Source organism: Passer domesticus, chromosome 7, assembly GCF_036417665.1.
Source record: "Passer domesticus isolate bPasDom1 chromosome 7, bPasDom1.hap1, whole genome shotgun sequence".
Taxonomy (NCBI): domain Eukaryota; kingdom Metazoa; phylum Chordata; class Aves; order Passeriformes; family Passeridae; genus Passer; species Passer domesticus.
Window position 1 is genome coordinate 9,222,886 of NC_087480.1, and position 26,960 is coordinate 9,249,845.

Genomic DNA, 26,960 nt, shown 5'->3' on the forward strand with positions numbered 1-26,960 from the left:
TGCACAAAAGCCTTACCAGAAGCTGTAGAGGGGTGTGGATGAAAGCACTGACAATGTTACTGAATTCTTAAATGGGAAAATCTACAAAATTAATTTGACTTTAAATATATCTTATTAGAGCTGATTTAACATTTTCCTTGATAATGTCAAACTAGTTTCACTGTTATGATCTATTTTATGTTGCTGGTAGAACTTGTAGGTGCAAGTCACAAAGACATAAAGATAAGGTTATATACTATGAAATTTGAAATACAGAGTAGATTTACAAGATGCAGATGTTAAAAATGGGGGACTGGAAGGAAGAGGGAAATAATAACAGAAACCTAACACTGACTGGGTGAAAGAAAAATGATTTAAAATTTAGTGTTTCAAAAATTAATGCACAAGAGAAAAATAAACAGCTACAGATTTAAAAAATGGACTCTAAATCCTCTATTATTGTTCAGGGAGGAGATCTTAGTCATTGTGGACATCTCTAAAGAATTAATCTGTTTCTCAGCAATAAAATAGAATCAGAAACATTATTAGTAAAGGAAATGAGAACAGAGCTAAGGACGTTGTTTCACCATCACTTATTCCCTGTTTGTCCACATGCTGAATGTGCTGTTCTGGCTTTGTCCTTTCAGGGAGGATATGCCCAGCACTGGAAATGTATAGAAAAGGGTAACATGGATGGTCAAGAATGGTCAAAAGCACTAAAAGGTTTCTCAGGGAAAAGATGCTAAATGGACTGGAATTCGTCCATCTAGAAAGGGAGATGATTGAGGGAATATATGATGAGAATATATAAAACCACAAATAATGTGAAGCTGGCAGGTACATAAAAAATATGTACTGTTTCCCATTACAAAAAAATTTTGGAAGTTTCTTAAGGTGTTAAGCAGATTTAAAGAAATTAAAACGTGTTTTTTTTTGTATATACCTAGATGCATAATTCATTATAGCTGGAAGATTTAAAAACTGTAAATAGATATAAAAAAGAATTGGTTTGCTAGAGAACAGACACAGGAATGATAATTAAATGTGATTGCTTGGAAACAGATGCTATTTGCCTCAGGAAAACCTAATTTGTTGATACCTAGGAGCTATGAGTATGGACATCAATGGAAGTTTTGTTCCAATCTCCCTTTTGTTTTGTGCTCCTTCCCTCCTGGTCACAGCTGGAGACAGTTAAGACCAAACTAATATTTGTTCAGGCCTTGCCTGGAGAGAGTAGCATGCAATAACTAAAGATGGTTATAGGATTTTTATGTGCTGTTGAATAATTCAGAATCTCCAGTGTTCATGGACCAAGCCCAGAGATTATATGAGCTAGATGGAAAATTCTGTGTCTGGTTATTCTGGGCCTCTTGTCATCAGAATCAGGAAGAAAAGAGGAACCCTCTAGCACTATATTTGAAGTGATAGAGAATCAGGCATTACTTTATGCTTGCCAGTATGTGTCATGGAAAATATTCCATACATACATGAGTTTTACTGGATTATTCCAAACTTTATAAAATCCAAACCAAAATCCATTGGTTCAATATTCATTGGTCCCAAGTTGCATAGTTCTTAGTATTTGGTGTCCTGCTGGATCTGGATTTCTTCGTCTCTGTTCTGAATTAACTCGTCACTCCTTGATTTCCTCATCAGTCTTTTCTGGAGCAGGTGTCTCCAGCTCTGCCAGGGGCAGTGTCTGGGGTAGATGTTTGTTGGCTGTTGATGTTCTGCTGATGGTTGCTATCTTTTTGGTTGTCTTTTGGGCTACGCCCAGTCTGTTGTGTGGTTAAACTCATCTCTGTTGAGTGGTGCAACATCCCCATAAAAAACCCTTAACATTCCTTTCCACAAGGCAAAGGCAAACGAAACCTGACTAGAGAAATAAAAAAAAAAAAAAAAAATAAAAAAAAAAAAAAAAAAAAATTACAAGTTATATTATTTCCAACACTCTGACCATCCTGGTCACATGTGTTCATTTCCAGTACATGCATATGGAATGATCACAGCACCTTTGGCTTTCTTGCCATTTCTCTCACTGATGTACCCCATTCCTCTGGTGTTTTTCTTGGCTTGAAAACCATTTGGAGGGAAAAGGTGAACAAAACGAAAAGAACAAAATATTATTCTGGTAATATTTTCTGATTTTTGGCTGAAACCTGCAGACACCATGGCAGTAATGTTGATTGATGAGGAAGCAGTTTCCAGTGGATTTGCACAAGTGGAGCTCAGCTCCATCTCCCCAGCCTCCCTGTCAACCCCCAAGTGTTGTGTGCTGTGCCACCCACCTTGCCAGCCACATACACACCTATACACTGTATTTTTCCTCTCCTTTTTGCTTTGATTTTTGATGAAATATGCCAAAATTTCTGTGTCTGAAACCTTTAGTCTTCTGTCAAATTGGCTGAAATTGTTCAACAGGTTCAAAATGTGCTTGAGGGAAAATAGCAAACTGACAGATGGCCAGGCAATGCAGCCACATATGCCTCATTTCTTGAAGAAACAGGTTAAAAATGCTTCATTATAATAGACTTCGAGAAGGATGGCAAAGAACAATAGGAAAAAAATAGGTTAGAAAGGGAAGAACTGGCTGTTTGATATCCAGCTCTGCTCCTGCATGGTCCTTCACCTTCAGCAGGAAGTGCCTTGTGTTTTGCACATCCTTTGGAGCTGCACATTTTCACTGAATTGCCTGATTCTATCCCCAACCTCTGACGTGTTGAATCTTTATGTCTTGTTCTGACAAGGTTCCCAACCATGCTGGGATTCATCTCTAGTGGCTGCAAGTAGGGAATGAGTAAAATTAGAAGTTACTCATGGTACATAGCTGTAAATAATTTATGGTATCTAGTGTTGTAGCATATATCTGTTATCTTCCATTATAAAAAGTGGGTTAAAGGTCTCCTTGCAGACAGCTAAAAAGTGAGTGGGTTGTATATTGTTTAAATCCTGGGTTGCATACTCTTTAAATTCCCTTTTCCTAAGAAGTTTTCTCTTAAATTGGTGTTCTGGAAAGTGAAAGATTAATAGTTTTGGTTACAGCTGCGTTATATTGGCTGGTGTTTTGCAAGCTTTCAGGTGCAAGCATGCCAGCTCCTTCTGGATTTGACTTTTAAGAACCTGCTTAGTTGAAATCCTAGACCATTTAAAAAATATTTTCTAACCATTCTCAAGACATGACTTTGCTGTGCTAAATATTTGAAATTAGTTGGGAGTTTTCTGTAACTGAGAATGTGCAGGATCACTTTTGGATGTTTTGGAGATCTGGATGAATAGATAAAATAATTTCATAGAGCTATTTTTCACTTTGAAATTGGCTCTGTGCCCATTCTCTGAAGTCAGCACATGAACACAGTGCATCACGCATTTTTCACTCTTCCACTTCCTCAAGTACTTGGTCATATCAAGATGGACAGTGTGTTTTCTCTCTCTCTGCTTTTCCCTGTGGCACGGTGACTACAGCTTTTGTTCTGTTCTAATTGAAAGCAAGCAACAGTCTGAATGCTTCTGTTTGTTTTGCTGCATTGATTTTATTTATGGGACTGAATTTTTGTGAAAAGCTGTCTGCTTATATTAAAGGAATGTAACTGTCCTGTGGGCAAAGAATACATACTAAAAATGGAAATCGAGAACAATTCTTCTGTTAGCAAGAAAAATTTTATCTTATACCTATTTAGATATGTGGAATTAATATCCCTAGATTTTTAGTAGCAGAAGGTTAATTAAAACAGTCACCCCTCCCTTTTTAATTTTGGGAAACTGTTTCATCCCATGAGATACTGTGTTATGAAATGTGTTAACTGCAGCGCTTGAAGATGACAACACCCTGCACACAGTAGAAATAAGAAAGAGCTGTTTCCTTTCTCTGTCATTCACAGTATTAGTAAACAGATTAATCAAAAGGAAAACTTTGTCTGGCATTTTAATTATTCTGTACCATAGAAGTGTATAATATGGAGTTCTAGCCCTTGTTTCCTTTAGTATACAAGTCCTCCATAACTGAGCAAGACAGTTGCTAATTACTAGTAAAGGACTAATTGCAAGAGAAGGGAATGCATGGTAGGGTATATAAATGCCCAGTGTTTTCACTTACACATACAGAGAAAAGATATTTCTTATTACTGTAAAAATAAGAAAATGGGTTTTGCTGAGTTCTCTGGAGTAGAGAAAATATTGTTCTTTAGCAAAGTCTGCTAGTGGAGACGAGCAGGTGCTACCTTAAAAGATGTAAGGTAGGTCTAATTAAACATCTGTGCATTTAAATTCAGTCATTGTTTTTGACATTTAGTACAATCAATTTAAAAGTTGCAGGTTTTAAATTTACTGTGTTAAGTTTTGTAAAGTTGCTTTAGTATAAGATTTTGGAAGAAATTTAATAAACAAGGATCTCTAGAGCCCTGGAAGATGTAATGACTCTTCTTGGTGATGCTTCCTCATAACTCACTGGGTCTCAGTTAGTGCTACTGCACTGTCAGAGTGGAGCCTGCCAGCACAATAACTTCAGTGTTGGTGATTTCATCAAACTTTTGTATTAGAGGCAGATCCTTCCTGCTCTATTTTTCTTCCAAATGAGTCTGTCTGCTTGTTTATTACATTCCAGTCCTCCTGCCCACCTCCAAGAGCTCTCTGACTGGAGTTTTCACCCACCATGATGTAATGGGTGGCTGCTTACATATTATATTTTATATATTGTATTTAGATTTGCCTATAGGTGTAGTTCAATATTTTATATATCTGATAGATTTTTGCCTCCATTATCTGAATTTTCAAGGATCCTGCTAAAAAATAAACTCACAAACCTTTGACAATCCTGATGGAATAAAAAACTCTGCCTCTGCCAGACTCATCCTCAGTGACTTCCTTCATCCCTGGGATGGAGATTCCAAGATTGCAGATGCCTGGATGTGTCTGCTGTGTTTTGCAGATGCCCCCTTTGTTCTGTACTCACCAGGTGGCTGGAGCAATGCAGATTGCCATCAGACTTATCTTTTATTTTCTGTTAGTTTTAGGTACTATATTCTGAATTTTAATACACAAAAGCCAATCCTGATTGCCATCCCATTGGCTTCTCCCTAGATTTCTGTGCAGGTTCTGATGTGAATCTTGTTAGGCTGCTGGTGCTGCCAACATCACGTAGAGAATAATGAATGATGTTCAGAAAAGGTTCATTCTTCTGTCAGGGCATTCTTAATGAGAAATGATCTTTCACCCATGAATCTATTTCTCTTCACAACACTGAATATGCAAAGTTTGGCATCCGTATGTTTTCATTTTGGGTCTTGGTGAATTGTTCAGATTCTCTAAGGGGTTAATTTCAAGATGTTGGATAAAACATTTTTTAATGAATTAGGCAAGGGAACTTAATACATTGCAAAAGCCTCGTGATAAAGCATAAGTTTCTATTTTCAGAGTGTTTTCAGATGGGATATGCAAGACATTTGCATATAGGGTGTGGCTTTGCCTGTATATTGTAAGATAATTCATGCAGTTTGAGATAATTTCTTCTACATCTTCTTTGGATCTGTCAAACAGTATTGCTATTTAGAAAGGTACTGTGAAGCAATATCATATCATATTAATAGAAATTATCACATTAATAGGAATACATTAAAGTATATAACATAATAAGGATAATATAAGGATATATTATGGAAGGATATAATATATATGCAATACAAGGATAAAACATATATACAGTATAAGGATAGCAAATCCAGATCATACATGTTAGTACTCTACTGTGAGACATTGAGAGAATAATAGCAGTTAAAGAGAATCAAAGGTTTTCTATATGTTTTTTCTTCCTCTTGATGTTTAATGAAAGCAACATTAATATAAAGCTTTATGCTGGTGTTACTTAACTTTTAACTTAATATGTTCATATTTCTGTATTAATTACATAGCTCATTTCAAGGGGCAGCTATTATGTATACCAGTAACTTCAGCATCCACTTCACTTAGAGCTGAACATCAAAAAATCTAATATTGTGGGATTATAGCCTCTATCTTACAGCTCTTTTTGATATTGTCAGCTTCTGAAAACAAGGGCCAGTCAGCTAAATTGACTCTTTTATTCCTCCCTGGGGGAACTCAACAGAGAAGAGAATTAGCACTGTTGGCATTTAGACTGTAAAGCCTTTAATAAAATATTTTGAATCCCTAGAAATTTCAGTCTGGAAAATATGCTTCTGACAGAGGGTTATTGTCTAGAGGTAGAATTAATGTTGTGTTGGCAGGAGATAAGAATGCTCCCTTCAGGTGAGGAGTAGCTGTGTGTAATTGGGATAGTGCAGCAGGTCAGCAGATGCTGTAACAGATACTGATTTACTAATACTCAGAAGATTAAAATACAAATTCTGCTAAATTTGTGAATTTAGGAGTTTCAGGTTGCCACAGCTTGCATGATGGATTGCAGTCCTGCACAAGCAGTGCATTTCATCTGTACGTGCTGATTTCAGCATGTACCCTACCCTGGGCGAGCCTCTGCTCTTGACAAAAGTCTTAACAAATGTGGATCAGTGATTCAACAACCCAGATGTGACTGAAGACGCTCACAGAATAAAATAGTGAGGAATGGATGGTCATAGTAACAAAATCCATTATTTTGAAATTGTCTTTTAGAATTATTAAACAGAGTGAAAACAAACATGTATTTTTAGATTAGCAACCAATGCACACTGAGATAATTCCCATTGCAGTTTTTAGTCTCTGACTAGAACTTTTAGTACCTAGCCAATAAAGTATGTCTGAGTAATAAGAAAGTTGAAATATGTTTCACTTGTCTGTGTTGGGATTTATTTTGGAATGTCATTACTGATCCTGACAAGAAGAAGAGTGTTTGCAAAGGGTTTTGTTAAAGTTAAGACGATATTACTACTCTTGTACAAAGCCTAAATTTATGGCTACCCTATAGCACAGGGCTGGACCTAAAAGACATTGCACCAGATACATCTGGGAGGCAGAAACTGGTGGGTTATGAATGGGAAAAAAGAAGTCTAAACAACTTGAGGTAAACATTTGTGGTTTTGACAGGAAGCTGATTGTGGCTGAGCTTGTCAAAGGTTTGGAGGCTATTGCATGAACAACAAGAATGCCTATCTTTTTGGTACAGGTAAAATAAGGAATAAACATAAAGAGGTCTATAATTCTGCTTTTGATTAATGCTAGCAGATCATGAAAGCATCTTTCTGTGGGCCACATAAAGTCTCCAATGTGTCTCTTTCTACTCACGTGTGTCTGCCTTGTCCCATTTATTAGGCAGTGCTATATGCCTCCATGGCTCAGCTTTTCCGACCATTAGGGAGAATACATGAAGTGGAGAATGTTTGAAGCACCTTCATCATTTTTGCTTCCTTTTGCTTCAGGCTGTAAGCATGAGTATTGCAGGTACCAAAAAAAATATAACATATTCATAGACAGCTCTCTGTATCAACAGGCTTGAGGGGAAACAAGCTGCTAGAGGCAGAAAACAAGTCCTACATGAGAATATTTTAGAAATAAGAAAGAACAGTACTTGAATTTCATGCCTATTATGGAATAGCTGAACAGTTTTGGCAGAAAGATCTCCAGAACCATGTGCTAATGTTCTTTATTTACAGAACTCAATAGCACCAGGTTTTTCTACATTTTTTCCTAGATAGGTACAATGTGGAAATGTAAAGTTATTCTTAGCAGGAAGAGATTTGTAGAGTTTTAGTTAAGCTTAGAGTTCAGCCCCTGTGGGAATGTGGAAAAAACTCTGTGCTTTCCTAATAAAATGTTACAAAAGAGGTAAAAATCCAAATTTCTGGGATCATGAGGACACACTGAAAATGCTGTGAGACTACTATAATGGCACAAATATAGAAGGGGAGCTGATAGTCTTCCAAAAAATTAATTATTGTTATACATTATTAAGTCTTGCTTTACTGGATAAATGCAAACCACTACTTTGTATATAAGAAAGACAGAGATTTTGCTCTGTACACAAGGTCATTCGTTTGAAATGACTACTCATACAGATCTGCACACTGCACATCGCTGGGTTATTTATTTTTTTTAACAAGAACATCAAGTGGCTTATCTTTCTGAACTATGTTTGTACAGCCAAAGCTTCTTTCGGTGTCTTCAAAAGCCTCAGGCTCTTTTCCCTGGGCATGGTGGCTCTAACCTACAAATGTGATGTATGAAATCTGGGCTCCTGAAAGAGTATCCTCAGCTCCTTCCAGAGTCTAAACAACTGCAGAGCAGAGCATGCCCAGTATGTAAAATCTTCTGCCCTTTTGCAATCATTTGTCCTTTGGGAAAGGAGCATTTGATGAGGACATCATTTCAAATTTGACTTTGGTTTTTGTGTTCTGTTCATTGCTTGTAGAGTAATTTAATTTCCTCCTTCAATCCAGGTCTGACTGTTTACCTTCTCTGTATTTAGCAGAGGCTAAAAAGGCCACCAGTATAGCAGCACTAAAGACAACTTTCTTTGCTTTTGGTCTCTACAAAATTCTGCTAACTCGTGCTTGATTACTCATAGATGGTGGCTCTCAGGGACTTTAAATGTCAGCGACATTCCCAGTCTTAGGAGCTTTCCCTTGGTTATGTTTGCCAATTTTGCCACACAACCACTGCAACTGGTTAAATATGTTTATATATTTTTGTAAGTGTATCACTCCCAGTGTAGCTCTTTGTTAAGGACTGGTGAGAATTATGGTCTTCTGAGGCAGTTTAGAAAAAAAAATTAGACCTCAAATCCAGTATAAAATTCCCTAATCAAAACATCTCAACAGTTCCCGATTTCGTACAGAGATTACCCTACACTTCCTTAGCAAAACAACTATTCATTGCAAAAGAAAATCACAGCTGCTTTGTAAGACCTAAAAAATTAACTTTTGAAGAAAATATTTTCATTCAAAAAAACCACTTTTTTTTTGTCATTGCTCCAGATATTTATTAGATGGGTGAATATAACATAATGACTGTAGATTTGAGAAAGCTTGGGATTCTGGATAACATTGCAGAACTTTGCAGCGTCGCCTAGTAACCCTCCCAGAATATCTGATGTCACAGTTTTCAACATTGCACTCAGACTGGGCTTGGTTTACAAGACCAGAAATAGATGAAAATTGCTCAGAAGAACTTTGTTTTGGTAAAGCAATGATTCTGTCTCTAGTGAAAAATAGAGCTTTGCAATTGCAAATTGTCTCTTCAAAGAGGTCTTTAAACTTTTTCACACTGGAAAGCTTGTTTTAAAATGATGAAAAAGTAAATGAATCACCATAAAATGAGTCATATTAGAAGATTTTTGCAAAGTGGTTGTCACGAGCAACTCGTCTGAATCATCTGGAACAGTTTTTGTCAGGAAGGCAAGGTTGTCAGCTTTCCCTAAACAACAAGAGATTGTGGAGCAGCAGTGCAATTAGAGATCTCTTAAAGTCATCAGGATGATGTGCTTATGATATTGCTGATTTCAGACTGCTGCATGGTCTGACATTTGTTGCAGTCAAATGGCAACACTAAATAAAAAAGATGATTCCATAGTGAAATGTTCAAGATTTAGGTTATTTCTACATCCAGATATGATCTTAATTTACAGTTTCTAATTACTCCGTCACATTATATTGTTCCACCTCTGTGTACACAGTGAATGGAGAGGAATACATTTCTTCTGGCCTCCTCACTTAGAAAGCAGCAATAGGATTAATTTAATGCCAATCAATCAAGCTGGAGCTGGTTATGTAGGGCTTTTTCTGAAGATTTCTGTGATTTTCCTGAACAAAATTCCATTTTGAAAAGTGATTTAGAGACTTTCAAACCTGGTTATTGAGAATTACAGAGTGGAGTTATGTATTAATATGTTGAAATCAAAAGCCTGTATCCCTGATGCAGATGAATTGCTCTGGCCAGAGCACTCTGATGTTCACCATCACAGGAGGGAGGATGTGGTGTCAGTCCAATGGGGAATGGCCAAAGGCTGAAGCACTCTAGGCTGCATTTCCTCTCAAATTCAGTTTCAGGCCATTTCTGAGAAGATTCAGCTCAAATACTTACACAAAGTTGCAGTCAGCCTTGGAGAGGACTGAGTAAGGGAAACGTGGTTCTCAGTGCCACTGCAGCCCCCCAAACACAGAGAGCACTGTGGAGCTGCTGGCCATCAGCATCTGCACTGTGGCTGCTTCTTAAAAAATGAAAGTTAATTTCCTCTTGCAAAGTACCTAAACCCCCTCCCTTGAATGTTCCTTTTGGCATATGCTTTTAACCCCATATCTCCCTGAACACTTGGATCTACAGCTCTTTCAGCGTAATGACTTTCCACAATCTTTTGAAGATAGTGTGGCTTTGCACAATACATCAAAGGCTTATTATAATTTAATTTGTTCTTTGATTCTGACCACTGGTCAGTTTTCATGTTCTTTCTCTAAATGACTCATTTTTTCCATGTATTTCCACTAGCTTTTCTTTTGCTCAAAGAACAAACCTGGCTTATGGATACTTATAATTCTTTCATTTTGCTAAATAGACTCTTTAAGTTTCTGGTCTTTTTTTAGATGTTGACAATAAAGCTAATTTTCTTCTTTTCTTCCTATCCCCTCTGCTGTTTCCTTTCCCCCTAAAAATGCCTTTATTTTATTTTTCATCTTTTCCCCTTGTAGATAGTTGCTGAGATGTCCTCCCCCTGTTCTCACTAGTGCTCTGGAGCAGTAGCTGCACAAAAAATTCTGTTTCAGTGGTGCTATTTCTGGATGCTGCCATCTGCCAGGTTTTACTTCCATTTCAAACAAACTTTCAGTTCACTTTCATCTTTCATTTGGAGGCACAGCTGCTCCTAAATGCTTGGTAATCACTGGTGTGCAGCACACACCTGTAGCCAAATATGTAAAAGAAATAGGAGAAAAGAGCTATATATTCCCAGCTTGTTAGCCATTAAACAGGTTAGTCAGGAAACAGGGACTCTTATCTTTGCTTGTGCAGATCTTTATTTTATAAACAATATTTTCTCCAAGGGCTAATAAAGAAGAGCAAACACAGAAGAAGGATTACCAAGCTCCTCTCAGTGAACCTTTGCTAATAACAAGTTTATCAGGGCAGTGCATGTGCAGGGGGCTTGGCTCAGTGTTAATTTGTCACTACCACCAAATTAACTAGGCTCTATTTTGTTTTCTTCCCAATTTTACATCCTTGATTACATATTCATAAAACTGTCCTTCCTTCCAAGCATAAATACAACTGCTTTGAAAATATAATTGTCTGTGTTTATCAAGCACCTAATTTGTTTTACTTGCCAGCTACTAATTACATAGGAAATATAAATGAATTGCAGGTCATATATTCCATTTGAAGCACTAAAAGAAAAACTTTCTGAATCACAAAATTGAATTTAAGTTGCAGCATGGGATACACAACATGAAGTGCTGTCTCCAGCAGTACTAGTCAAAGAAAGTAAACATTTTAGCTGATTTCACATTCCAATTTGTCAAAATATACTGAGTGATGTGTTCTGTTAAAAGTGAATTGTTTTTGTAGCCTCTGAGAGCTTTCTCTATCTTTGATTTCTATATATCCTAGTCTGTCACTGCTAAAACTTGTTTGTGGTAGAGCAGAGAAAATCAAATGCAAAGTAGACTGAGAACACACTAGGATTTGGTTTTATCCACCATGTCGTTCATTTTATGTCTCATCCATTTTCTGAAAGAGATATGCAAATTCTGTCTTGCTTCCGAGCTGGATTATTGTACCATCTAAATCCATTCAAAGCAATAAAATGAGATTTAATAGACTATGTTAGTTAATTGTTTAGGAAACATGGAGTTTTAATCACTGTGACAACCACAGATCTGGGACTGGAGAGCAGAAGCTCTTTTGCATATGTAGCAACTCTTGCAGAAATTTGGTATTAGCCAGCAAATTCCAGCCTTTACAACAGTCTTATAAATACTGTCTAGAATTTATATAGCATTGAACAAACTACTAACCATTTAAGCTTAGTAAAACAATTGTATGGCAGATCACTAAACAGAGATGCAATTCTGGATATCTGGCATTTTGGCAGTGCGAAAGAAAGAACACTGAGTTTTAAAAAGGAAGCTGATGCTAATAGAGCACGTAATGAAGAAACACAGTATCCATAGGAATAGATTGCAGTTTTTAGGTCCACAGCAGACACAGGGCTGAACTTGTATTATATGCTTGCAAATGAATTCTGTGGGATTTTTCAAACACACAGGGCTATAGCACAGTTATCTAGAGAGGCACTTGGGAGCTATCAAAGCATTAGCCCTGGGATCTTCCCCTATAGTTTTCTGTAGATTAATATTTATATTCTTACTAGAAAAATATATTTACTTCCCCTTTCCTGTGTAAACTTAGGGAGTTAAGACTGCTGCCCTATGGTGTATGCTTGGGTTTCCAGCCCTTGGTTATTTCCATGTCCACAAACCCTGCAGAAGCAGAGCCTGCAGAGATGGGATGGTGCTGGTGCTGCCAGATGGGTACCCTGAGCTACCCTGATGGTAATAGAGGTGTGATTGAACTGGGAATTCTGTTCAGCCCTGAACTGGGATTACAACTGGAGTGACAACATCTGACTAGTGCACTTCAGCTTAGATCCTGTAATTTTTCATGTGGTTTTCCTTCATTTTTTTAAGTGAAGATTTGGTGCCTCTGAATTGGTAGTGCTTGTTCCATTTTCCCTCTCTCATTACTTTTCATGATTTTCATTTGTAGTGAGTTGTATTGCCTGTCACTGGAGGGAGTGGCTGTTGGAGAAAATCACAGTTTCTAAGGGTGACTGCAGGTAGTTTAGGATAATCTTATTAATAAGCAAGAAAGGTGGCTGAAAACAGAAAATCTGGAAATGAAGGTACCATCTAGAAACCAAAAGTAGTAGGGAAATCAGGGTGTTAAAAATGGAGAAATTAAATGCTCACTTCCACAATGGTGGATTCCAGTACACTAATAAAATACTTTTTGCTTACATGGGCTTTTAGCACAATTTGCCTGATAATTCAGAAGAGCAGTTGGTTGAATTAAAATGTAATAACCTATTATAAATAAGAATGGGGTAAGCAGAAAGGTATTGGCATTCTCCCATTATAGAATATTTAAATATAGAGTAGCAGCTGAAGTGGGTTTTGTGAATAGGATTTTCCGAGTATTTTAAAAGCATGTGCAGTTCCCATCTCTGACATTCTCTGTTTCCCTCCTTTTGTTCTGCTTGAGTTATGAAAAGACATCTTCAGTTGTTAATCTTTAAGGTTGCAGTAGCTTCAGGGAAGTCATCTGAGATTTGGGGTAAGGATTACTGAACTTATTTAGCCACACAAACTAAAATGGATTTTGGCCAGGTTGTCAAATGCTGCACACATCTTAGTGACCCACTGCACTGTGTCTTCTCATTCCTTTTTAATCTGGTGAAAGGACAGGGTGAAAGATCATCCTAAGCTTGTTTGAGAAGTCAGTTTATGGAATGTAATTCCTAGTGATTTGTGTTACACAAGATTATTTTAATAACCGTTTTGAGTGGTAGAAACGTCCTTGGTGCCATCAACTTAGATTTTGTCAAAACACAGTAATTTGCTGAAAGTGCATGACTAGAGCATTTCAGTGGTGGTGCTGATGGAATGCTCATTCTCATGGCATTTCTAGTAAGGCTCACAGAACTGCTGGGTCAAAAGATGTGAGTTTTTCCCTGTTACTAGTAAAGATATATTTTATATCTGTGTATAAACCCTCAGTGTTGTCTGTGGGCATCTTTATTTTGCAGTTACAGAGCAGAAAGTCATTTTTTTTACCACCTCTCCCCCTTTTTCCCCCTCTTTTAAATGTCATGGTTTCCTTACATATCACCAAAGTATGCCCAAGGATTGACCTTGGGGCTTTGTGTGTGCTGAAAGAAGAAATCAGAGAGAGAACCAGGAAACAAACTCTATTCATTGGTAAGGACTTGACTAGGGGAAATTTGTCTAAATAATTCTAGAAGCCAAAGTTGCAGAACAAACCCAAAGCAGTTGCTGAGGTAAAATAATGAGGTAAAATTTGTCTCTGCTGGGGCTAAATGTCTGACTTCAGCATTGCTGGGCACTTTAACCTTGAAAGAGAAAGGCAGGTTCACCATGTTAGAGCACAGAGTAACTTCACAGGCAGTCTTTTCTCTGGCTCTGGATGATGTCTGAAATTTCAGAGCTTGGAATGACAAATAAATTAATCAGAATCTGACTGATTCCCTATAGGACTGTTAAGGGAGAGAAGAGAAATAATCCTTATATTTTACAGAAGGTGAGCATTGGCCTTGTAATATTTAAATAGGTGAGACACCCTCATGCAAAGCTGCAGAAACTGAAGGCAGTGCAGGGGCGATGTAATTCCTCCAGAATATTGGCAGTGAGTCTTGTGTAGCACTTCAAATGATGTATGGTTTAAAGAACGTCTTTTAAAAGTGTTTCATCCACTTTTAAAAGCTTACATTGAAAGAAGGCAATCACCTTCAGTGAAAAACTGTTCCAGTGTTTAATTAGCCTTTGTGATGGTAAATTATTTCTTATTCCAGACTGAATTTGTATGACTTCAGCTCCCATCTGTTGGCTCTTGTTTTTCTTTGTCAACAACCTTGAAAAGCTGCCACCACAGCTCTGTCTTTCACCTGTATGTACAGTGATCAAGCTACAGCTGAAGCTTTTCTTGAAAGCTAAGTATATTTAATGCCTTAAGCCCTGTATGGTAAGACTTGTTTCCCAGCTGGTGAATCCCATTTGTGGCTCTACTTTAAATTGCTCATTGCTTTTCCACCTCTTCCTTGAATTAGACTGGGAGCCACAGCCTAATAAGAGCTTCACTGAAGCCGGGTTTAGAGGTGATACTGGCTTTGTTCTTCTTCAGTTATCTTCTTTTTAATCACTCAGGGATAGTATTAGTCTTTTCTGCCACTGAACACCATTGGGAAATAATTTTGAGGCAATTACCTGTGATGGTCCCTAAGCTTTTCCCTGTACTTCTGTTTTTGAATTAACACTATGACTTGTCTCCAAATTTATTACAGGATAAAGTGATGTATTAAAATGCATTTTACTTAACTGTAGTTAACTGGCAGTATATATCAGGTTTATACCATCTGTTCCTCTGCAAGATGCCTAGTTACTGCTGCCCTTTCTGCATTGCCTTTGCCCTTTGAAATACACAAACTAAGCTGACAGTCCTACCTCCCTTTAAAAACTTCCTCCTTTTTGAGGCAAGCTAAAAGTTAAACCTCAGTAGTTCAAAGAGATCTTTGGCTCTCTGCTCAGTGTTTGAGGTGGTTAATTTGGAAAAAGCAGTAACTTAGGCTAGCTCTTGGCATCTACAGGAAAACTATTTTTTTAATTCACAATTTATCCTTTTGTATTTTATTGTATAAAATACAAAATAAACATCTGATCTACATTTCCACATTTATTGAGGAAAAAAAATCTAATGCAATTAATGGATTTTTCTCTCATCTAGAATTCTCTTGTCTTCCTTCAAATTCTCTTGTACTGCAATTAACCTATTGCCCACCCTTAGTTCATTCCTTTAACTTCCAGTATCTATCATTATTGTTTTACAATTAGTAACATGTTAGTAGCTAGTTTAGTGTCCTTTCATTTTACAAGTGGAAAGTCCACATTGTGTGGTTATTTTCATATTTCCCTTTAACACAGATGGGACTTGTGATGACTTAATTCTTTTGAATACACCATTCAAAATTCTAGCTGTTTGATTGAAACATATTTTTAGATAATTTTACTGATTTTATGAAGGTAGGGACTAACAGGATGAAATGTAGAAGGAAAAAATTTAATCTGAATTCTTTGAAAAGGTGAATTTTCATTGCTTGTCAATGGGATTTGGGAACCCATCCCTCCTTTGCCTCCCTGAAGATCATAGTCTAAATCTGGACAAATACTCTGATACGTATGGAGAATTAGCTTGCAAACTGTTCATTTTATCCCTTCATTCCTCTGAAATACCATAGGGATACATAACATTTTATTCTGGATCTAGTGATATTAGTAACGTTTCAACAGTGGTTTCTTTTTATGTATAGAGAGGGCATCTAAATCTCCATTTTTTCCTGCAGTTAGATAAAATTGTGCATCAACTTTTTAGTTCACCTTCAAATAGCCTCTGTTGTCCTTAACAAAGCAAACAAATAAAACTCAATAAAATTTTGAGTACAAGGAGAAACTGATATCTAAGGTAGATTCCAGGTATTAGAGACTGAGTTTGCTGACCTTGTATTTACCCCTACAATTGAATTATGGTGATGCTCCAGCTGCAAAAAGGGTCCTTTGAAAATGAAGCAAAAAATATCATTCCTTGCCTTGGGGCAACTGTTACCTCCTCCTGACATTCCCAGTGCTTGCAGCTGGAATTGCAGAGCCAACACTGCTGTCCCTCAGCCACACCCGAGTGGCCTCTCAGAGACTGATCAGCCAGCAAGCTTTTTGTAGCTTAATTAAAATACCTTTCTGTTATATTTTATCCTTCCCCATCTTCCATGTTGAAGGTTGTCTTCTTTGATTAAGCAGATGCATAAATGACATTGGTGCCAGAGCATTTATGATGGATAGTGAAGTCATCTCCCCTGTTGACCAATCTTTTCTGCTCAAAAACACTGACCATGCAATTTTAATGTTGAGTTTGAGATATAGAAGCTATTTAATGGGTGGAGGAAAATTACCAACAAAGACTTCACAAGTGAAATTTGCAACAGCAATGATTGGAAGAGCTGTAGGGAGAAGGAAAAAAAAAATGCATCTGAAGACATAAGAATAAAAGGAGAGGTTTTTAAAATAAGTAAAAAAAGGATGTGGATTTGAGTCTCACCTAATAAGAGTGCCCCCGAGGCAGTGTGACTGCTGGGATTACAGATGGAGCCGCCAGGAGATCCTGAACTATTTGTTCTGTTTCTTTAGGTAGATGTGTGCTCAGGTGTGCTGAGCACGAGTACCACAAGGTGCTGTAGCTTTGTGTGATGCAGGATCTTGAAGGCCAGACAGGTTTGTTCTTAGATAACCAGTGGTTTCAAAAGGAAGCAGCTCTCCACGTTGTCTTCTGAAATAAATAAGTGAATACATTTTTTTATCTGGGCTTTGATTTCAATTTAGGCAGCACTACTCATTCAAGGATTTATAAGACTTTAATATTGAAATTATATCCGTTGAATAGCATGATCTTCAAGGCTCATTCTAATTTCCTGAAAACTCCTTGGACAAAAATCATTGAATGATTGATGAATTAATAAAAATATATTGCAACCATCAAAATGTTCAGATGCGTCATGCCTGCAGTATAAAAAAAAAATCACATATAATTATTTTCTTGGTTAGAAACAGGCAAAGAACTTTATTGTGCCAGAGGTGGGAGTGTTTTGGAAGTAGCCCAGGACTGGGAGATTGTGCCAAAATGTTAATGAGTGGGACCTCAAGTCTCCAGGCGACTTAGAAATTTAAAGCAGTTGCAATAAAAGCTGACGCAGGAGCCTGCAGGGAAGGATTGTGGTCCAGCACGCTGTGTTCTCCAGGGGGACTGGGAGGCCGTGGCCTCTGGGAGCTGCAGTTCTTCACTGGTTCCCCTGAGATGCAGCCCTGTGCTGCTGGGCAGCTGTGCTGCATTGCAGATGCTCCAGTGCTCAGAGCTGCCTCAGCACCCGCGGGCCCCTGGCTGTGCACGGGCCCTGCTGGTACCCCAGGATGGCCGGGGCCTGGCCAGCCCTGCTGCACCCCTGGTGTCCATGCAGCTCTGTCTGCTTGGAAGCAGGCTCTGTGCAGGCTGTGCCTTCCAGCAGGATGCAGCTCATTGCAGGACAAAGAGCTGGGTTCTGCTGGGATGAGTTCCTGCAGGGAGGGTACAGGATCCTGCTGCAGAGCCTCAGGTGACACTTGCAGCTCCCAGCTTTCCCTGGGAGGATTTGGTGTGGTCACAGCCCGCTGGCTCCAGGGTTGGTCTGCAGCACACATTTCACTGACCGTGAGCTGCCACACTTTGCGATGGGGCTTTGATTTGCAAATAGCCAGTGCCATGTCTGGAGCAGTCAGTGCTCTTTAAACTGAGACAGCAGCACTCAGCCAGAGCAAGGGGGAAGTCCAGCAGCAGCATGAACTGTAATTAGATAGGGATAATTCCCTCCTGAGCAGTGATCTTTCTTGAGGAGACTGTCCCTTAAACATTTGTGCTAACATGATTATTGGCATTGCAAATCTAATAAACACCACAATAGAAAGTTGAGGAAGGCTTGCAGCCTGAATGCATAAACAAAACCTTGGGTCTGTCCTATGATGATGGAGTGAGGACTAGTACATGAATGCATGATGTGATTTACCTGCAGCTAAGGTGTGGACTTTTTCTGTACCTACACTTGGCACCAAACCTCAACACCAGTCATACAGGTTCTTGTAGCCTCTCTCAGAAAGAGCAAGACAAGATCTCAACAGACATGATATGGCACAGCTTTCCTCAAGAAATGGGCCTGAAAGATTGACCTCCCTTCCTCAGAGAGTCTCAGGAAACTGATGCTGCATGGGACAGATCAGTATAAGGGACTCCTAAGTTCACTCTTACTTTTGTTGTGAACTTAATTTGAATATCAGGCACCAAAATGGATAGAGTACAATACAGCTTTTATTTTTGTGCATCTTTGAAATTAAGAGCCAGGGATTTTGCTGAGCAAAAAAAAGCTGAAATGCAAAAATGGTATTTAGACACATTTATTTTTCTTTTTGTTTGGCAGTTTCTCACAATGAAGTCAACATTAGCTAAAAGAGAGAAATAAAGTATTTTACTTACCCCAAGGTTATTTTTCCTGCAGGTATTGTCCTGTGACATTCCAGATTTGTTTTCTTAAATCTGTAATGAATTCAGTTATCTAAAAAGGAGGTAGAAAATTCCCACTAAAGAGCCTACAACTGAGAAATGTATTAGATATATGAGAGAGGTGAGAGCAGTTGCTGTGTCTAAGAAAAATTTAATGTGAGAATATTGGGAGGAGGGGGAATCCAAAGCAAATGCAATATGGACATGGGAGAAACTCCCCTGGAAACAATAAGAAGATGATGAAAAAGTCTATTTTTCCTCTAGTAATGGTCACTACAGGACATTTAGCAGAGGAAGAAGACTTCAAGCATAGCTTATCCTAGTCCTGTATTGCTAAGCAACATGCTCAGGCTTCAACTGTTCTGGCTCAGAATGGAAACAATAAAGAAAATGTGTGCATTGTACAGGGGGAGGAGGCAGGAGACACAGATCCTCTCGCTGTAAAGAAAGTGTATCACAAGCAGGCCCCAAATGCCAGATTTTGTGCCACACAATTAAGGGTATTGAATTGGAGCTTGGGGAGAAACATGGGTGTCAGGATGATGGATTCTTTGTGCCTGGCTCTGCACTCAAGTCCAGGTGAGCACAGCTTAGTCCCAGAACCATCTTTTACCCACCAGCATCCTTCTGTCTCCCAGCTGAAAAAATTTCTCCTATGGGTAGTGGACCATCAGAACAGCAAAGAGGGAGCAGGCCACAGCAAAGGTTGCACACATTACCTAATTGAAAATACTGTTCTTTTCCCAGGTTACATAAGAATATTTTAAGGTGACCAGCTTTTGTCAGGGTAACTTTTAAATGTAAACTTTACTGTGAGAGCTAAAGTTTGGTTAAAGCCTTGCTGCATGTGGAAGGGAGGAGCATCTGTTCTGGCCTTTTTCCTCTTGCAGAATGAGATCTGAGGGGCAGAGCTGGCTTTCCTCCCCTCAGGGCAGTGTCAGGCTGAGCTGAGAGCTCTGGGGTGGAGTTTCAGGAGCTGCTAAACTTTCTCTGGTGCTGACAGACTGGACAGAGACTCAGCTGAAATCTCAGCATCCACCAGTTGCTCAGCTATGGGCAGAGTGCTGAGAGCTGTTAGCATTGCCAGTAGCAGTTCACACAGTGATAAATAATGGAAAGGAGGTTTTCCTGCCAGGACAGCATGTACAGGGTGGCTTTACGGTACCAAAAAAAAAAAAAAAAAAAAAAAAAAAAATCCCTTGGCTTTAACTTTAGGGGAGCCTTGTTTAATTTCCAGATTTGTCACAGACACATCCCATTGTAGTTATGCCTAATCTCTGTTCCTAGAACAAATGCTTTCTATAAATAATATAATTAACTAACCTTGTAAGAGTATAGTACTTTCTGTGACCTTTAAGGTGGCTATGAATTTAAAATCACCTTTTCTTATGCTTTATTTTGATTTTGTAATGAGAGCAAGAAGATGCAGTACCTTTGCTAGTCCCTGGGAGTCACAGTTTTAATACTTATTGCAGCTGCAGAAGCATCATGGACTGGATGTTAGGAAGGCAGCAATGGCTGGGACCCTTCCTTCAAGAAACTCTGCTGAAAAAAATTGCCACTTCTACTAAAAATATCATTGATGCAAGAGTAAGCATTTTCTCCTCCATCAAAAGCTTAAATTGTGCAAAATGCTGCAGATTTTCTGATAAGATTTTCAATTTTTAATTTTGGGTTGGTTTTGATCTGAAACTGCTCTCTTTTCAACTCTGCTATGGAATGGCTTCAAAATAAACCACCCAACTACGTTTCCTTAAGAGCAGCTTCAGCTGAAATAGCATCTGAGTGTTGGTACAGCTAAATGTAACTGATATTCACTTAACTCACTCCTGTGCACAGATGAGGCTGGAAACTTTTATGACTGTTTCTCCACTTAATCATGCAGTCTATGGAGCTATGCTAGAGTAACCAGTTCTGATGTGAAAATTATAAATGCTTAATTTTTACATGATATTACTGTGCTTTGAAAAACAAAACAAAAAACAATATTTTACCCACCAGCATCCTTCTGCAACCAAAAAAACCCAACAACAACAACAACTAAAACCAAACAAACCCTCCCCCCCCAAAAAAAAAAACCAACAAAAAAACCAACCAAAAATACAACTGTAAGGTATTTTTATATTATGACAACATTTTTGTCCCAGAATGAATTTTTATATTTTCAATTTGTGTAGGAGTTTGAATAACTGCAGTGATGAATTTTGGTATGGTGGGACTTCTATAATGCTAATGTCATGGAATATTCTGAATTGGAAGGAATGCACAAGGATTGTTGAAGTCCAGCTTCTGGCCCTGCACAGGAGACCCCCAAGAATGCCACCACCACGTGCCTGACAGCGTTGTCCAAACACTCCTTGAGCTCTGTCAGGCTTGGTGCTGGCACCACTGCCCTGGGAAACCTGTTCCAGCTCCTGACCAGCCTCTAGCAGAAGAATCTTTTCTTGATATCCAACCTAAACCTCCCCTGAATCTTGACAATTGTGATTAGAGCAAGCTAGAAAATGAATGATCTTATTGTACTAAGTCTGCAACATAAATAGTTATTACTGCTTTTTGAAGAAGGGTGAAATGAAATGCAGTGTTTGGTCACTGTGACCTGCAAAACTTTGACTGTAGCCAAGAGTTAAACCCAGCAGAATTAAAACCTAGCAAGGCTAAATTTACTTTGTTGCTGAAAGACTGTGAACGATCCCTGCAGACTCTAGCAGACTGAGGGAGGAGTTCTGACTCTTGTTTTTCCAGTGGCCAAAAGGGTGTTTGGGCAGTGGGTCACAGACCTTGTGCAAAGTGACTTGATTTAAGGGACTATTTTTTGTCACCAGTCCATATTCCCAGTGGGGGTTTGCTGCCATCAGTCCTGGAGGTAGGGTTTGGATAGGAGAGTCCTGGTGTGTATTGGGCTATCCATGACTAGATGATCTTAAATGTATTTTCCAGCCTAGCTCATTCTGTGATCTCCATTATGTCCTGCCAGTTATGAAAAGCTGGTGGGGGTCTTGTGACGTTGTACCTCTGAAACAAGGTAGGAGATGATTATTAATTTAGAAGTGAAAGAAACAGCACTCTACCAAAGCAGAATTTTTGTGTTGTATAGTTTGTTGGGAGCTGCTCTGGTAAAGGAAACATGATGTTTCTCCTTATTGCAAATATACCATCTATTCACTGTGACAGTGGGGTCAGAGCAGACTGCTGTACCCATTCTTCCCTTGGAAAGCAAAAATAGTTGTTTAATTGATTTTCTGAAAGTAAAATCTGATTTGGTTTCTGTAAATCACCTCTTTGGCTGCCAGATTCTTGTGACAGAGATCCTGTGATTCCTTTGTGGATGCTGCCACAACTCTGAGGTGCAGATCCCTGCTGGCTGTGTGGAGAGCTGTCACCTGTGAGTCTTGCTGTCTCTTGTGGCAGTGCCCAGTGCTGGCCTCCCCAGAGAGAGCAGTAGAACTTCCTTCAGAGTTTCCTCCTGATGTGCAAAGCACAGGGAAAGGAGAGTGCTGCATGTCAAAGGAGCAGCTGCTGTGTCCTGTCCTGTGTCACAGAATGAAGTCCCTGGTAGGGACCAGGCAGTGCCCAACACCTGCAAAGGCAAATGATTGTGTTCTGGCTCTACATTAGCTTGATTTACAAGGTACTACACAATTCTGAAAAGAACAGAATTTAACTGAAACTGCATTTTACTGAAGCCACATGAACATGGTGGTGTATCACAGCTGTTACCTCAAGCTTTGCTAGCAGCAATTTAGTGATCAAAATAATGCAGATTAAATAAGGTTTCATTAATAAAATTTAATCTAAATAGCTTAAAAAGAAATCAAGTATCTATATAGCTTAAAAAGAAATCAAGTATCTATACAGTTTTTTTTTTAAATTAAATTGTCAAGTCACATCTGTATTTTGTTTTGTGCCATGACTTTGCTACTAGACAGTGGCATTTGTCATCACAGCAAATGTCTTGGGAAGGGGATTGGAGTAAATCAGCAGCAAAACTAAGCACTGTATTTGTGTTTGCAGTTGGAGGCTGGTATGAGTTTTTCTGAACCATCTCAGGAGTAGCAGCTGCAGCTTCTTTGGGAGGATATTTGCTCTGATATTAAAGGAATGGAAAGTGGAGGAGAACAATGAGCTTGTGTTTGGCTAGGATTTACCAGGCTCTATTACAGTTGGTATGATGTATATTAAATAGATCCAACTTGCTGATATAAGTTTGTCCCTCTAGTAATAGAAAGGAGCCCATTTAATGCCTGTATTTATGGTTGCTGCTTCATCTTTCTACACCATGTGGAAGAATACCTGTATGTATTAATAATCTAATTCCAATTCTTCCCCTGCTTGCACTGGAATAGGCTTTTGGTGAAGCCAAGGGTTAATTACAGCCAGAGCAGTACCAATTCCTGGTAGGCTTATAAAACCTGTGAGAGCTCTGGTGAGGATAAAACTGTGGAAAAATTACTTTTTCTCAGCAGCAGAAACTAAAATTCCGCTTCATCGATTTTTGCCCACTCCCAGCAGTAAAACAAGGCCTTGAGAATTGTAAAGCTTTCTGTTGAGCAGTATCTGAAGTTGGGTAGCCTGCTTGTCTGGGAGATGGTAGAGTCTGAGGCCCTTTAAATGCCACTGCATTGCCTTTTTATTTATTATTCATCCAGTGAATAAATCAAATAGCTGCAGGCATCCATCTGTCATTTTGAGGCCTGTCCCATCAATTCCAATCCGCAGCTGCACAAAGGGATGGCCTCTCAATATCCTCACCTCTGCCCCAGCCTCCTCGCCCGTCTGCAAAATAAAAATAAAGGCTGATGGATGAGTTACCCACACAAGCAGCTATTTTGGTTCTTTCCTCTGGGTTTTGGGGTGATCTTTTACCCTCTCCTTTCTCTGGGAGAGGTAAGACACAACTGACAAGTCCTTGCAGGGTGCCCAGTGAAATAAAGCTCTCGATGAACCCATATGAGCTTCCTCACCCCTGAAGCCCCAGTGTTTGATGCCCCAGCTCCTGGTACCCGAGGGCTGCTGCCTGGGCACTCTACCTGACCCCGAGGCCAGATGCTGGCTTGGACAGAGTTCCACTGCTGTCAGCAGACATTGCTTTCATTTTCTGAAAAGAAGCGGCCAGACTTTCCAGTGTTATTCAAAAGCTGCATCTTTCATCTTTCCTTTTGGTTGTTTTCTGTTTTTTTTTTTTTTTTTTTTTTTTTTTTTTTTTTTGTTTTGTTTTGTTTTGTTTTGTTTTGTTTTTCCAGTTAGTGAAAACTCCCTTGACTGGTCTCTGTCTCAGAAAATTGTTTAGTTAACCTGGGAGATTTCAATCCATTTGCATTTTTTTCCTCAGGTTTTATCATAGCATGCTTTCAACTGAAGCTCTCAAGGTGTTTTTGCATTGGAAATGAGCACAGTTCAGGGGAGAAGTCTTTAGTGTCACATTTGTGCTATCTGTTTAGAATACATTTTTGTTCAGAGCTCAAGATACAGAGTTAATGGCAGAGTTCTTTCAGTCCATCTCTCCCTCCCTTACTCCCTCTCAGATGTGCAGGTGCACATGAGAACAACTTCACTGCAAACTGCCAACTGTTAAAATCTTCTTTTAAGTTTTAAAATAATTCATCCAAATTTCAGTCTCATTGAGCTTGTTTGAGGGCACAGGAGAAATGCATGAGGCACAGACAAAGACACAATTTCATGTGCTTTTAAAGTGCATGTTCACAGTTAAAATTGACTTTGTGATTCTCCTTGCCTTTCTAATCTTTGCCTAAAGAAATAGGTTTGCATATACATACAGTCTAACCAATATCTCTGTTTGAATCTGAAAATCTATTCTAGGGAGAATTTTTTCCAGTTGCTTGGTCCTGTTACCCAGAATCATATTTCTTTTGGAGTACCCTATTATTTACGACAACAAGCATGATGATGATCAGCATAAAGCATAGAGCCAATAGAAATGCCTTTTACCAAATGTATGCTGAATGTATCCTCTGGCATTAAAGAAGTCAAGTGGATCAAGGAGTAGCTACTACTCTGCAGACATCTGGTAAAAGCCCAGATTGTTACTGAATGTCCCCCAGCAATGAATAGTGCTACAGATAAATAACTAGTACTGTGAAAACATCTGTTAATTTTTATGTTCACTGGGGAATTCACACCACAAAAAAATGTTGCTCCATCATTTGCAGTTACCTGGATTTCTTTTTAATTAGGACTAGATGGTGCAAGTTGGATTTTAGCAAAATTGTTTTCAGTTGACACAGTTGTAAAAAATATTAATCTAATTTTATTGATTGTGAGAACCAGTGTGAAATATCTGACTGTGTACTTCCTGATGACAGTCCACAGGGGTTTGTAATTAATTTGTCCCTTCCTTGTGCAGTTCTGCTTTGCTGGGTGAACAGTCTGCTTCTGCAGCATTAGGGATCTCTAGTGTGTCTGGATCAGGCTGCCTTTGCAGGAGCAAATTCCCTGGCTCTCCTGCCATTTTCATCTTCAAAGGAAAATGAGGGAGAAGATTGCAGTGTTACATAGATCAGTCAGGATATGGACATTTTACAGAGAAATGGCTCTGTAGAGGTTTTGGCCTGGGCCTCAAGGTGCAGGGGGCCCATGGAGAAATGCTCCCTGTCCTCTTAACTCCCTTTCCCAAAATTTATCATTCTTACGCAGCTCCTGCAGAACTTGCAGGCTCTGCACTGTGGCTTCTCCTAAGCTTCAGTGAGCAGCAAAAGATGAATTTTGCTGCTTCTCTTTGCTATGAAATATCAATTCAGAACAACTCAGTTTGGTGTCATCAGTGGTGCCTCTTGGGTACCCTTGGCTGTGCATCCTTGTACCTGATGAGGAACCAAAGCACCTCAGCTGCTGAGGAGCCACCACTGCTCACTGCCATTTCTGTTTGTGCTGGTGCTGCAGGGAGCGTGGAGCCCGTGGTTCTTCAGGGGTGCTATCAGGATGGAAATATCAGCTGCTTTTTGTTGGAGCCTGGGCTGTGTCTTGCAGAGGGTACAGGAATTGTAAAACATCTGGAGGGAGCAGAAAAGCGAAGGTTTGTGCTGCTGGATAGATAGGGGGACCTTCTGTGAATAATAATGCCTTCGTGAAAGATTTGAGGTTTTCAGTGGGGAGCTGCTTTTCTTTTTTTGTTTCAAGTTGATGTCAGCTTTCAGCTTATATAGATTTATCCACTTTGGGGTAAAAAATCCTGCTTTTTGCTCTGTGCTATTTTCCTGAATGCCACAGGAGGCTTGATTTTTCCCTGACAGCTAGCTAAAGGGCACGTTTATTTGACAACTCCTTCATCAGTGGAAAAGTAGAAAAGACATTAATCTAAGGCCATGTGCAGCACAGTAGTACCAAGGAGCTTAATTTCACTTCAAAAAATAGTAGAGGAAGTGAAGTAGGGTTAACTGGGAAATCCAATTTCTCTAGGTGAGTTCTAGCATGTGAACTGTGTGTGGAGAGAACTGCTTTCCAGAAATAAATCAAGTGACAGGGGATGGGAGGGCAGATAGGAGGAGAGTGGGAAAACCCCACATGTGAAAGAAATATGAGGAATTAGGTGTTCTCAGATCAAACAAGATTAGCTCTACTTGCTGGGAATAACAGTACTGTACTCATTAGCTTTGCATAGATTTAAAAAATATTTCTGTTGTAGCATCATGTAGAGGCCTGGCTTGGGGTATTATGCACACAAAATTCAAAGGCAGTCCTTGCACTAAAGAACTCTTCAGGAAAGGGAAACCAGACTGGTATTTTTTGTGTGCCATTTGTTGCTGGCCCTTGTGAGAGTTTTTATAGCCTCAGTGGGATATTGTGTGAATGTAGACTGAGATGTGAGCAGTCCTCAAGTGAGCAAAATACCTAAGTGCCTGCTGTAGTGAAACAGGTGAATGGCCCCTGGAAGCCAAAAGGTTGTGAGTATGTCCAAGTGTAGGCATGAGGCTCGGGCTGCTGTGAAACAGCAAAGTCAGCAGAGGAGAGAAGGGCAGGGAGCAGAGGATTGTGAACTTCTCGTGTTCACTGGCTCTGGGCACAGCCCTGAGTACCAGGAATGAACTCATAGCTCCTCTGAGGGTTCTGTGCTTCTGTTACTGCCTTCAGCTGAGACAAGGTTTCCCAGTCTCTGTTTCCATTTTATAGCCTTCTATTACAAACCTGAGCAATTGAAAAGGTTTGGGCTTCTGCAGACGAATCCT

The 26,960-nt window shown here is 39.2% G+C and overlaps 2 long non-coding RNA genes across 4 annotated transcripts in view; one reads left to right on the forward strand and one right to left on the reverse strand.

Moving 5' to 3' along the window:
- LOC135304431 (uncharacterized) overlaps positions 1–26,960 on the forward strand; it is a 112,138-nt gene that overhangs the window by 36,740 nt on the left and 48,438 nt on the right. The window lies entirely within an intron of this gene.
- LOC135304427 (uncharacterized) lies at positions 1,461–19,123 on the reverse strand. 3 transcript variants are annotated; one of them, XR_010365818.1, is made up of 3 exons: positions 18,751–19,123; positions 16,792–17,019; positions 1,461–1,851 (listed from the first exon to the last, which is right to left on the reverse strand). It is a non-coding gene; the product is annotated as an uncharacterized LOC135304427 (long non-coding RNA). The 3 variants fall into 3 exon arrangements; XR_010365817.1 differs by having other exon boundaries at positions 1,461–1,855; XR_010365816.1 differs by lacking the exon at positions 1,461–1,851 and adding an exon at positions 16,293–16,693.